The 13,898-nt window shown below is 46.8% G+C and overlaps 2 protein-coding genes across 2 annotated transcripts in view; one reads left to right on the top strand and one right to left on the bottom strand.

Moving 5' to 3' along the window:
- The window catches only part of LOC119396625 (uncharacterized), a 296,945-nt gene that overhangs the window by 164,172 nt on the left and 118,875 nt on the right, over positions 1–13,898 (top strand). The window lies entirely within an intron of this gene.
- The window catches only part of LOC119396626 (uncharacterized), a 272,920-nt gene that overhangs the window by 224,915 nt on the left and 34,107 nt on the right, over positions 1–13,898 (bottom strand).

Genomic DNA, 13,898 nt, shown 5'->3' with positions numbered 1-13,898 from the left:
CTTCCTTCCCAGGAAACCGGGCCCACTGTTCGTAAACTCGAGGCGTGTGTATAATGCTGTCGCCGTCCCACACGAAGGCGAGACGCGTTATGCGATAGAGGAACCTGGGAAGAAGAGGGCCGCCTTTTGGGCGGCAGCCGGGAGAACGGCTCGAGTCGACTCGTTACGTAAACCCGGAAGGTTGCAGACGGAGGCCCCTTGCTTGACCCCGGGCACCCCTCTCTCTCCCTCTCTCTCGCTTGTTGTTCTGCAGCTGGATCACTCGCCGTTGTGCGCTGCATTGTGCGCGCAAGTGCGCGATCGCTGCGCCACGCTAGGCAGGAGCTAAAAGCACGAACGCGAGGCTAATGTGCTCGCTTGTTTGTCGGCCGGCACTAAAATAGCCTCCTCTCGTTACGTGTAGGAAATGTTTCTCCGGGCCCGCTAAACGCATAACACTCGATGCTCGCGGAAATGAGACAGTCGTCGGCAAAAAGGCCGATGGACGAGCCGCGTCTTGCCGAGCTCCTCCGGGATTCTCTCCACTGGCGTAGCCAGAAAGGGCGAGGGGGAATCAAACCCCTCTCCCCTACCTCCCCGAAAAGTTTCAATATTGCATGCGTATATATACACACACATACAAACGCACGCACGAACATAAAGTATGGTTGAACCCCTCCCCCCTGCGCCCCCCCCCCCCCCACCCGAAAAAAATTTCCAGCTACGCCAGGGATTCTCTTGTTGCTGATTGGCTGACTCAATCCCTTGCCTCCGCTGTATAGAGTGTGTGGTCTCAACTGTATACGCAGTAACCTTATCGCCGCAGAACATTTAGTTGGCCTAGCTGACTTTCGGGTGAGCATTTTGGTCCCTGTGCATCCTTGGTGCTCACGAACTTCTAATTTCCGGTCTCTTCCATCATTTTATCTATCCTTCCCGCCCCAATATTGCTCTTGTATAATGTAGACACCTGAACCCAGACTTTGCTTATCATCCTTCCTATTCATTCATTTTTCTCTCCTGACCGCTCTTTCACGCTAATACTACCACGCATATCTTCTATCACTTTTACAATCTGTAATCAATTAATTTTCGAGCCACTCTGTCCGTGCACCGTTGTCCCATAGCCGCTTCCGCGCGCTACCGAGTATCCATTTTGCTTATCACCGATTTCGTACGCCCTTCAGCGGGGCACTGGCCGCAAGTTTTTTTTTTTCTTTCTTCTTCTTCTTCTTCTTCTTTTACGACCCGATAGCCGTCGCATGTTTCTCTTCCTTCATCTTCTTCGGCTGTCGTCCACCTCCAATCGTCTCTGGCCTGTCCGAAAGTGGCTCCGGCCGGAGACAGGACACGGGCGTTCGCGCGTGACGATCTGTTGTGGCGTTGTGCGTGGTCCGTGTCGCACTGCTTGCCGAGGAGACCCTGGCTGCGTGGTCGGCGTCCCCTTTTGCACTTGCCGGCTCGTTTTGTGCACCACAGCTCTCGCCACACGCTGTACGCGTGCGAGTGCGCAGTGCCTGCTATTTTGGTCTCCGTGTAGCTTGGCCTTTCGGCTACAACCCCCCCCCTCCTCCCCCAGTTTTTGTTTGGCTGCAAAAGTGTGTGTGTGGCGGTCGGCCCCTGTTCGTTAGGTCGCCGCGTCTATGCCAACCTGTCGTATACATAGGTCTTGACTTTGCAAACGGGCACGGGCAATCTGACTTGATCGTATATACGGGGTGTTCCAGCGACGAATATCTGTCTCTCGTCGTCAAAATCCTCCGTTAAGAAACTGCGGAAGACGGTTGTCGACGGAACACCGTCCATATACGAACATCGTGTGCCCGCTTGCCATACCGACCCGTGCAACGTCAAAGAGGAACGCTAGATTAACCTGCGATAGCAATAAGGTCAGTTATATATCGTGAGTGCACACATGTTCAGCCGTAAACAAGACAAATGTCGGTGACAAAAGGCAAATGTACATGACCTATTCGCGCGAACTGTTTTATTAATCGATAACAGCGACGCGCATATATTGCAGTTGTGGAAATTAAACGCTGTTGTTTGATGCGGGTTCGATTGCCAGTCACAGCGGCCGCATTTCGATGGGGGGCGAAAGGCAAGTACACCCGTGTACTTAGACTTATGTGCACGTTTAAACAACCCTAGATGGGTAAAATTAATCTAGTGCAAAGCTGCCTTAATTTTTTTTGTATGTGTCTCGTCGCACTAACTTAAATGCATTATACGGCCATAGTTTTGGAAGTTTTGATGCATCAATCGAGAATCGAGTGTCACCCGCCTACTCTCCAAATGTTAATCGATTCTGTGAATCTCTGAACGTCACTGTATATAAACCATAGGAGGCATGTAAGGGATCCATGTCAGCGCAAACAAGAAATAAAGAGTTGAAGAAAGAGTGGGGAGCCACAGGACGAGCGCTAAACTCAAGCTGTTTATTGTAACTACGGAATCAACAGACTACGACATTCCCGCATGCGTACTTTATCGTCAAAAGCAATCGCAGTGAGATATCAAACACCGGCCTATCGTTTTCAAAAATATGAACAGAAGTGTCGCTAATGGATCCCGTGCCTCTCTTTTTAATGTGATATGCCTCCAATAGCTCACATGCTAACGTGTCACTACTCCTGCCGATAATCTTTATCTCACGCAGCTGTGGCTCACACCTACAGGCTATGTAGCGCGCAGGTAAGCGTGTGCTCTTTTAATCTTTATTTGTAACTCATGCTCCCGTCATCGGCATGCGGGTTTAGCCGAGCATTCGGTCTAGTGCCGCTCCGTACACCCAGCCTCTTAGGCATTCACACAGGCACCGGTTATTCCAGCGGACACTCCTTACGCAACGAAGTTATGGGCCTTGCCGGCATCTTTTCATACTCATCAGTCTTCTACTGAAACCACGGGCAAAAGGTGACCGTAAGCGCACCGTACGCTCTGAACATTGCGTTTACTGCGAGCGTGCACTTACGACCGCTCTCCGTAGTTCCATTCCAGCGTGGTGGCGTATACAACCCCGCAGACGCACACTCTCATGGAGGAAGAAAAAAACTTAGCAGTGAGCTTTGCGTGACGAAGCCAGCCTTGGTAAGCGAACGGTCCGTGAAGCCAGCAGTGTGACTTCTTGCGTCAAGATCACGCAAGAAATGAGATTTCGGTGTTTGGTGCCTGGTACTTCTTTAATCCAAGCGTGCTTGTTCGGCCGTCTTATATGACGGAGGTTCGAAAGCGAAACAAGACCGGCAGTACTAAAATCTACTTCGCTATGACGTTCTGAATACGTGTTGGGCCGACACGGTATAGGCTTCAATCGTGTTGCACAATGCTCCCTCCAAACTGGTTTATCCGAGCATTTCGTCCAATGCCACTCTCAACTGATTACACTCATTCGCAACGAAGTTCCGGGCCTTGCCAGCGTATTTCCCTCCTCATCAGTCATTTCCAGAAACCACGGAAATAAAACGGTCCAACGCAAGGAAACGAAAGACGAAGGGAGAATGAAAATTTAAAGGCTAAAATCGCCAGGACCATTCGTCCCTGATTGATCGTGTATATAATTCATAGCTTTGATACTACCCAAAACTTGAGAACGCTTGAGCTTCGCTTTCAGGAGTAAAATGCGATAGCGTAATCGGACCGTGTTCGTATCGCCTTCCCAATCATTAGCCTGGCTTCGCTTCTCGGTTGAGACCTAAACCGTGACCCAAGGAAAACCAAAGTGCGGGCGTCCTACGGTTCCAACATCCATGCATGCGGCGCGACGGAACACGGCCACACGGCGGGGCGATGCCGTTCAAAAGCGCGCCCGTGGGCCCTTTTGCGCCATCTCGCGGGTGGTATTCAAGCCGCTGAATAACTTCCGATGTGCGTACCACCAACGCTAAATGGTGTATAAGAACTTCCGAGATGGGCGTACCACCAACGCTAAATGGTGTATATAAATAGCTCGCCGTCAGTATGCTGAAGGCGTGGTTCGTGGTGGCCGAGCGGCTAAACGCATCGCGCCACGGAGCGAGAGATCGCAGGTTCGAATCCCAGGTCCCACTCGAACCAAAGATTTCTTTTATTATTTGAATTTATTTCTTTATTTGCATGTACCTAGAATTTTCGCGCACGGACAAAACTGATTTTTCGCTCACAACCAATGACGCGGACCCTGACACCGACATCGGAATTTTTGCGAAACGAGCTCTCTAACGCTATCGCGTTAAAAGGGTGGCCTTGAGCGTCGCACACCCTGAAGATTGCGTATACTGCAGGCGTGCACTTACGAACTCTCACTGTAGTTCCTTCGATTGCTGCGTGGTGGCGTATACAACCTCGCAGACGTAGCAGACGCGCGCACTGTACCGCAGAGGACTCTAATGCGCACGCTCTCGCACTTTCGCCGCTGAGGGGGCTGGACGCGCGAATCGCCGATTATCCTCGGAACGACCGACGACGGCTCGCCCTTATTACTTGACCGAGAACCACGTTCTCTCGGCGCATCACCCGCTGAGCGCCGTGAGAGACCGGCGGCGGCTTCTGCGCGCCGCGGCAGCGCATCCTGGCCTTATTTCCAACTTGATTTATGTCTTTGCCCCCTTTGACCGTCCCCCACAGCAGTGCAGCGCCCGGATGTTTTCGCTTTCTGGAGTGGCCGCAGCACGGTTGCACAAACACGCACGTCATTCCGCGTGTAATATACGAAAAAGAAAAGGAAGAAGAATTCTTCAAGGCCCGCTGCATTTAAATAATATATCTTTATATATATTGCATAAGATATTGACGCGTAAAAAAGTCGTACGTACGGCTCCTTTATGCATTCGCCTAAGACGACGCGAAGACGATAGCTATCTTCTCTTTCTTCTCATTTGATTGTACTTACTGACACCCCCCACCCCAAAACCTTTCTGCACCTAACGTGGTTTTGCTCTGCCTCCGGGATCGGAGGCATTGAAAGCTTTCTGCACATCACGTGGTTTTGCAGTGCCTCCGGGATCGGCCCACCTTTGACCAAGCGACGATGTCGGGTAACGACGTCATCATGTGACGTCACGTTGTGCGACGTCGTGTCTCAATTTTTGGCGACATAAGACTTAGTGATGACGTCATCACGTTTTTTTTTTTTTCCCCGCATCACCCGTGCTAACGCCGACGGTCACTTTCGGTGTTTGATGAGGCATATCTAAGGCTTTCGCCTTAATAAGGCACCGGCTGCTGCTTTGCTCTTGAGTATGCGGTGCATACAACACACGTGGTCTAACATAACATGCCGTTGTCAAAGTAACACGTATGTTTTGCATACAGCAAATATGTATGTCCAAAAAACGGCAGGAAGGGGAAAGTGGAAGCTTGCGATGAAAAAAAAAAACAAAAAACAGGGGGCTTGAGCACACAACCGGGATGCCCCGGTTTACGGATTTTTTTCATAACATATATGTATGGTATCACATACGATTTAACTCCAGGACACTGCACAAAAGAAAGTTGTTAAAAAAGTATTAATAATAATGTCACGCAACGAAATACTATTAAACTAGCGGGTGGCCCGCGTACAACACCATCTGCATTGTCACTTACAGGCGCAGCATATTGCGTTTCTTTTGTCATTAATTCATTTAGTGCTCACGGTACCAAAGTCTGGAGATATGTATTAGGATAGGTTAAGCAATGCATTTTCGTGCGCATTTACACGTAAAGTGGGGCAGGAAGGAAGCTGTCTCCAGCTTTTAATTTACATTGACATTATTGACGTCTGCACGAATGCCACGTAAAGTGGTTGGAGAACTTTATTGGTGTCGGCACTGAGCCCTCAATATGCGATAGAACAACACTTCTTTGCATGCCCATTGCATGCATAAACAATAAGCGATGACGTTGGTACATTCATAACGAAGGGCATCAAGAGGAGAAAATCGCGTAGTCTCATATTTCCAAGATCGTCAAAAGCAGCATCGTCTTTCAAATGTGTGTTTTGTCAGTAACTCCTCTCCACATTTAGATGTTTCTTATGGTTTTATGACTCCACACGTCTAATTCGGTTAAAAGCCTATTTCATCACCACGTGGATAGTTTAAGAGCACGAATAGGGTGTTACGAAACTCATAGCAGTGTCTGTGTTGCTTGTTACGTAACGCAGGGTGCCTTCTGCGACGCATCCACGAACCGCGAACAAGCCATCACGGTGGCATATAGGCCGTGATCGCTAAAGGAAGAAAAAAAAGCCACAACTCGCTGACAGCGGAGAAACGTATCTATGTCAATGACACGCGCCCACTGGACTTCATATACACGGACGAACATGGTTCGAAGTGCTCCAGTTTCGGTCGGGTCCTGCGTATACACACTCGGCTTGCATGGCGACTCCTAACAAGCGTCACGACGTTCCTGTCGCGTCGAGAGACGTTTCATTTGCCGTCCCTTCATTTCACCGAGCGTTCGCTCTTCATCACGCGCGCGTGTATTGTCGTCCAGTAGACAGCCGTCTCACCGCTACCGTTGAAGGCAAACACACACAGAGGCGAGCACGGCCGTAGCGAGGAGATCGGTCGCGATGCTCTCTTATAACACCCGATCCCCCTCCCCTCCTTTCCATTAGTGCAAGCCGACGGCGCGGTCCTGTCGAGTCAAGCTCATCTCGCGCGCAGTGCCAAGCGAGTCGTCCTCGGCGTGAAAGTTGCCTTTCCTGTCAAGGAGACCCGGTCTTCTTGTGCGTTAGCTCGTCGACCGTATTATAAGAGCATGCCCTCGATTCTCGACTACTGGGTGCGCGCTTGGGAATGCTGCCGTCCCCGCGACTTGGGTCTGTCGTCACGCGCGCGGTCGTTCGAAGAGCGCACAGGTGATGCCCTCCACTCTCGCAACGATCTTCACCCGCTACACGTTCCATTGCCACCCTAAGCGGGTCACTCTCTCGCTCTTTTTACCGTGCATAACATTCCCGTTTGGTGACTTCGTACATGGTAGTGGATACACGTACACGCGATCTGCATCTCCGAGTGGCTACGATCGACACGTCGATCTCATAGCTTTTGGTGCAGTTAAAATAGCGCGGCTTTGCCGCTGGAGGTGTGCAGCTGCCAGCTAATCAACGGCTGAATTCGAAAACTGGGCCCATATCCTGACCGATTCGCGGTGTTTGTGGAGATAGAGATCGTTGTGTAACGCATCGTGGCGAGGTTTGCGTGGCAGCGTGCCTATAGCTTGCAATACATTAAATGGATTTGATGAAAAAGTGATACACGTAGCGCCATACACAGGTACATAGCGTCAACAAAACACTTCGCTATACGCCTGACAAACTATAATGCGTCTTACTCGGACCAGCTGGTGTAGAGAATGTGAAAAGTGTCCTCGTTGGGCGAGATGCACTTGCAGTGTTTAGAATGTCAGGCTTGGGTTGGTTTGGGTGTTACATCTCAAAGCAACAGTGTGGATATGAAACAGTGGATAGCTCCGAATTGATTTTGACATCGTAATTTTTTATGTGCACACAAAAGGAACGTTTTTACATTACATCCACATCAAAAGCTGAGCCTACAGCTCGCGACACAACAATTTAGACATCGACTAAATCTGCGATTCTCAACCCCACATACGCGTAGACTACCTTTTGTTAAAGTTTGACGCGCACGCTCGCTTTCATTTGCGTCTGCCAACGATTGATGTAGCCTGTAGAATTAGAAAAAGAATGTTATGAACATCAATGACGCTGATCCGCTCGAAGGGCATGCGAGTTGAGGAATTTACTTTGAAAGAAACTGCGTCGTTTGCTGCAGTGTGAATGGTGTATGACCAAGAACACCGCGCGGGTTTAGCAATGCAGTGTACAGCTGGCACCAGCTGTATGTATGTAAGCTTGCATGCGCTACGACGTATGGTTTCGATGAGACAGAGACGTCAGTCTGGCAGCGTGGTACTGCTCAGAATGGAGGCGGCTAACGCTATAGAGTGCTGCGTACAGTGTACGTATATTTGTACGAAGGAAACATGGCACTCGTATAAGGACGACTAGTTGCGTGCCTTGCAGATGGGTTTTCACATCTCCGCTCGTATGCACATTTTCACGACGTAGCTTGCTCACGGCCCGCAGATGTTAGCCAAGAGCCCCGCTTTCGTATGTATAGCAGAAGCGGGGGCATCAAGTTCAGTGAATGAAGGAAAGGAAAAAAAAAGGGAATTGGAAAATAAGACTAGCGAGGTCGACCAGGCTAGCTTCTACATCCGGATGCTTGCTACTGTATTTCGCGCGGTCGAGAAGAGATGGGCCTTGCAGGAGGGAGCAGGTTTTCGAAGCAGGGTAGCTGGTCTCGGCATAAGAGCCCACAATGTTGAAACGGCTACAGTGTCTTATTTTCTTTATATTTTTAACATTTTCGCTCAACATCCTTTACCTCTTCCCTATACAACGATTGTTAATACACTTCGTATGCGGGCCAAATTGCACCGAGTAACAAACTTTGGTAGAAAGCACAGATACAGACTGGCGCGGATGCGTCAATACGCGCTAATATGCGAGGTAGCGCGTGACGCATGTCCGTGCATCATTGACAAAACGTTCAGTCGAACACAGCCCTCATAGCATACGAAGAGATATATCAACGCAGGGCCCCCCTTATGAAAATGAACTTTGCGAGTCCTAATGTGCAACTAATGCACACCTAATGTGTCATTAGATTGACATTAGACCTGCAAAGCCTAATGTCCTTTAGCATCACGTGTGCATTAGACACTCAAATGACAATATGCACCAGCATTTCTGATGACAGAAGTAAGCAGATTTTCCATTGCGTATCCTAATGCCAAGCACATTACAGCTAAGAAATATATTAAGCGTTTATCACCACTAAAAATTCTATATCCTAATACTAATCGTAACAATTGCGAGGATTTTACGTCCCAAAACCACCATACGACAGTGGCGTAGCCAGGGGGTGGCACATCGGGCCCGTGCCCCAACACCCTCCCCCTCCCCGCCCCTCGAAATTTTTTTTTGTCATGGCATACAGAGCCCAAAATGACATTCGACCACATCTGCCTGCCCGGCCCCCACTTCAGATCAACGAGGTGCACCTCCCCACCCCCCCCCCCCCAAAAAAAACAACAATTTCTGCCTATGCGACATGGGAGACCTGAGCCCGGGCCGTAATCTGCCGGACAAACAATAAAGTTCTTTCACCATCATCATCATCATGCCCCTGCGATACGATTATGAGGCACGCCGTAGTGGAAGGCCTCCGAAAAATTTCGACCAATTGGGATTCAATTCAATTTCTTACAGGTCTCAACATTCACGTTTTGTCTTTGAGAAATCTCAAACGCCAAACAGTTTGTATTGCAATAAATATTTCAATCATGTTTCAGTAGGAGATATAACATTGAGCCCTAATAAGCATTGAGCACCTTAAGCACTAATAATAATAATAATAATATTAATAATAATAATAATAATAATATAATAATAATAATAATAATAATAATAATAAAATAATAATGCTGGGATATTCCGTGCCAAAAGCACGATGTGGAGGCACGCTCTATTGGGGCATTCCGGATTAATTTCGACCACCTTTAGGCGGATAAAACTTCATATAATAATATATATAACTATATATATATATATATAAGATATATATATATATAATATATTATATATCTATATATATATATTGAAGTTTTATCCGCCGGATATATGAAGCGTTTACTAATTAACTAATTTTCATAGTGTCGCTCGCGTGCGGTGAAGCGATGCCCGAACAGTTACACAGAAGTGTCGGTTTTCCATTTGCCCGAGGATGGGGGGTTGGAATAATAGAACTACAGTGCACTGTAATAGAACTGCGGACACTGAGGGAAGCACGAGAGATGAATCAGTCGGATCGTTGCAGTCAGAATTTGGAGTGTATCATCAGCTACACGTTTCAACAAAAATACACCTGGGAGCAGTGGCTACCAACGTAGCCTCCCCCACCCCCCACCCCATTCTTCTTCCCGTCGGCAAGTTCCGGCGAGCGGGGGGTACAGGGGGTGGGGGGTGGGCGCCCATGCCTTTCATCCCGCAGCTAACGTCTGCTTGCTATTACGCAGAGAAAGTAGAGGAATGGGCACCTGGTCAGATACATCCTTTCTCTTTTATGTGCGGAATCATGCTATTCATACCTATCTACACAAGCCTCCAACCCTGAAACAAATCTGTGTTCCGCGCTTGTAGTACGCAAAAGCATTGCCTTTGAGATCTGTACAAGGGTGCTAGATACGGTGTATTTTGCAGGGACTCAGTGATGACCGTCGCCTCGGAGTTAGCAAAATTTTCTCTAATATGCCAAGAACAAAAAGTATTTTTGAAAACTAAATACAATGAGTGATCAAATAGTGCAGACGCACCTAAACTTGTGTGCAAAGCCATAAATACATTTAATTTGCAATACGAAACATCCTGTATGATAACACGACACTGCTGCCACCTATCTTTTCTTTTTAGTCGAGCCTGTTAGTCAGCAGTTGCAACAGCCTCGTTGTACTACAGGTGCTTCCCGCGAGCACATGTGCTCTGCAGTGACATATTACCGTGTTGATAGATATTGTGTGCGTTTACTGTGTGCTTATCGTACTTCACATTCGTCGACTGGATATTTTGCGCGTTTCCGAACGTCCTCCCGCATTGATCAAGTGGGGGATGATGCATCGTCGTTCGTCCCACTCAGAACAGCCTCATCGGACGGGCAGCTTTGTCTCCGCGCTCAAAAGTGCTTTCTTGCTTCGTTTATCGATTACCCACGTTAATCGCGTGATTCAGTATCGAGTGTACCTCCAAAGACAATCCACTTCCCAGTGTTGTGACAAGCGGCGACCGCGGTTGTACAGGAGCGGAAGCGTGAGCCTTTGACGAGCGACTGTAAGAATGCAAAGCCAGTGCCAAACTTCGGTAAGTTGAAGAAAGTCGCTGAACTAAGTAACTTGGTTATCATTGCGTATGGACTGTTGTGCAGGAACCGATAGCACGGGCGGCGTGTTGGCACAGCGAGGATGAGAACGAGAGACCCGATAGACAGGTATGTTTGGTGCTTTGAGCGCACTTGCATTTACATCACCGTAAAAGCCGGTCGCCGATTGCGTTGATTACATGTTTGAAGGATGCGCGTTGCGGCTACGCGATCCTATCCTTCGATCATGCAAGCTCGTGTCATTGCGCTGTTATTCCTTGGATGTTTACTGTACGAGATCATCGCTTGAGAGATATTTCTACATCCCTTGTCGCCGTGAAGAAGTGTCTGCCTTTAAACATACGGGTCGTCCCTTAGCGTTTTCACGGTGGTGATACGAAGGAGTTGACCAAACTCGGTAATAATGTGCAAAGTGTCACAACACTGCGCACGTAGATAGAAACAACCACGCCCTGTCACGCACGCCTGATGGATATGTTTTTGTGGTTGCGTCCCGAGTCCTTTTGTCGGAAATACATGTAATTGCTGCCGTGGTTAGGATTTCAACGTAGCTGCATCATAAATGTTTTAAGGGAGCTCACTTGAAGTAAAGTATTTGAGTGAATTTCGTTATGTACTGGTACTAAGTGTACCACTCCACAACTGCGTGCTTAATTTGAAGAAGCACATGTTTATATGAATAATGTTAGTAAAAAATATGTCAATCGATAAGTTAAGCTAACGAATGCCACTCTTTGGTGCAGTATTTGTGTTTGAGAAAAGTGCGTGAACTTCTTTTCTGCCATTATATATATTTTTTCTTTGCTGCTTGAAGCACACCAGTTTCTCTATCACGAATAATTTAGACTGTGCTCATGTAGTGAGAATGTTGCTTGATTGTGGGTTGGTTTAAGTCGTGTATTTTCACGCTTTCTTTTTATGACATCACATGGTACCGATATTGCCCTCTTACTTGTATGAGACTCATAACCAAGGTGTAATATTCAGTGATTTAGTATTTATTTAGCTTTGTAAGTCAAGATTAAAAGAAAGGATCTAAATTCTATATATTCATAGGTGTTCCAGAAGTTCTCAGAAAGTTGCAGAATGTATTGTTTTGTGAAGGGCTTACATACTAAAAAATCGATAGCTCAGTGAACAAGACAACTAAATGGAATTCCTTTAAGACCAAAAATGTGTTTCCTAAATTGACGCAATACATATGTATGGCTCGTTCCCACCTTGCACCATGTGCTCATGTACCACGCAGTCTTTGCAATGTATTTTGTCATGTGGATCACCCATATGCATGTTCTGGGTCGTGCTTATTACGTACATGTGTGAATTGTTTGACATGCAGTGCCCTCACTCTTTCGTAGTTGAAGAAGTGGCTAGTCCACTAATACCTGTTCTGATTGTGCCCTGATCCCTTCATTCAAGTCAACTTTTTTAATTTATCAATATACACTTGCCTGAAGACATGTTTGGTACTCTATCTGTGTAGGTTTGTTTTGTTTGTGTGCTATAATCTTTTGTGTGGTCTGTCATGTTGTATCAGCGATGACAGCTGTTCACGGCACCGACACAGAGGACATATTGCAGTGCAAGATAGGAGCGGTCTTCCTGCAGCCCAGACAAGCAATATTGATGGTAGGATCTCTTTTCGTCACTACAATGGAACAGTTTTGGCACTAGCACATCTCGAGATATGCATATAGCAGGCCCTTAGCTTAGGTTGGGAACCTATCTCCTGCACTTTAGTGCAGTGCATATTATTTTTTGTATCCGTTGAACATGGAACATGAAATAGTTTGTATTATTTAGTTTGTAATCCTTGAACATGGATTGAGCCAGAGCCACGTTTTGACACTTGAAGTTGTCTTCATAAAGGGAGCAACTGGTGCTTCTGACATTGCTGTCTTGACGACGAAGCATCTACTTGTTAAAAGTTGGCTGCAGCGACATAACCTCTTTGAGGTTTTTGTCTCTTCACAGTGCGTCCCTCCTCTTCCACCGAACATCTTTTTGTTTGGATTGCCATGAAACTGTGAGGGGAAATCTTACTTATAATGATGTTGTTGTGTGTATTGTTGGTGATGCTAGCTTTACATTCAGAAGTTTCGAGGGCCATTGCAAAATAACATTGAGAAAGAAAATGAAATCTGAAGCCACAATAGACAATGCGAGAAGGTTTGTAGCGCTGATATAGGTTTTCATGCTCCCATTGGTTGCAGGTAGCATCTTGAAAAATCCTAACATTTGTCAGTTTTTGGTGTAAATCCAGAAATGAAAAAGAGACAGTGTCATAATTGGAACCTGTTTGCTAACTATGAAAATACAAGTATTGCATTATTCAAGAATCAGTGGATTTCTAGTGATTTTTTTTTTTTTTTTGCCATGTATTTTGGAGCAGAGTGAGAAACTTAAAAAAAAATGTTATCAAGGGTTGACATCTGGCCTTCATGGTAAGACATTCCTTAGGTTTAGCATAGAGACCTGTGAAGATGGCCAAGAAGGAGAAACATGCACAGGTGCAAATTTCAACAATTCTTATTTGCACGTGATCACACTTATGCATTAACAAAAAGACAACAAAAACTCAGGCATGGATAGGTACAGCTGCATCAAAGAAAAATAGTTCTTTCTTTGTTAAAGATAGTGTGGCACACTAACACAATCTCAGCTAACATTATTAATAGTTTGCTGATTCATGATCAATGTATAGTTTGTCATGTGCCTATGCACAATGAAACTCTTATCAAAGTGTAAAGCCACCACATGTGCTCCAATGTGCAGCTGACCGTCAGCGCTGCCTTTCTTTACGTTGTTTCAGCGTTCCCTGAGCCTTTTATTTTTTTGAGACACTACCTCATTTGCCCTACATAACGCTTACCACATGATAGGGGTATTGTAAACGGCGCCTTCTTTGCAGGGCACGTAATTGTCCCTGTGATTCTTAATGCAGCCAGCCGTCCTGGTGAGTATCTGGGTTGCTGCTTTTTGCTTAGCTTA

This window comes from Rhipicephalus sanguineus, chromosome 6, assembly GCF_013339695.2.
Source record: "Rhipicephalus sanguineus isolate Rsan-2018 chromosome 6, BIME_Rsan_1.4, whole genome shotgun sequence".
NCBI classification, from domain to species: domain Eukaryota; kingdom Metazoa; phylum Arthropoda; class Arachnida; order Ixodida; family Ixodidae; genus Rhipicephalus; species Rhipicephalus sanguineus.
The sequence above is the reverse complement of the archived record's forward strand: the minus strand, read 5'-3'. Positions and strand labels throughout refer to the sequence as shown.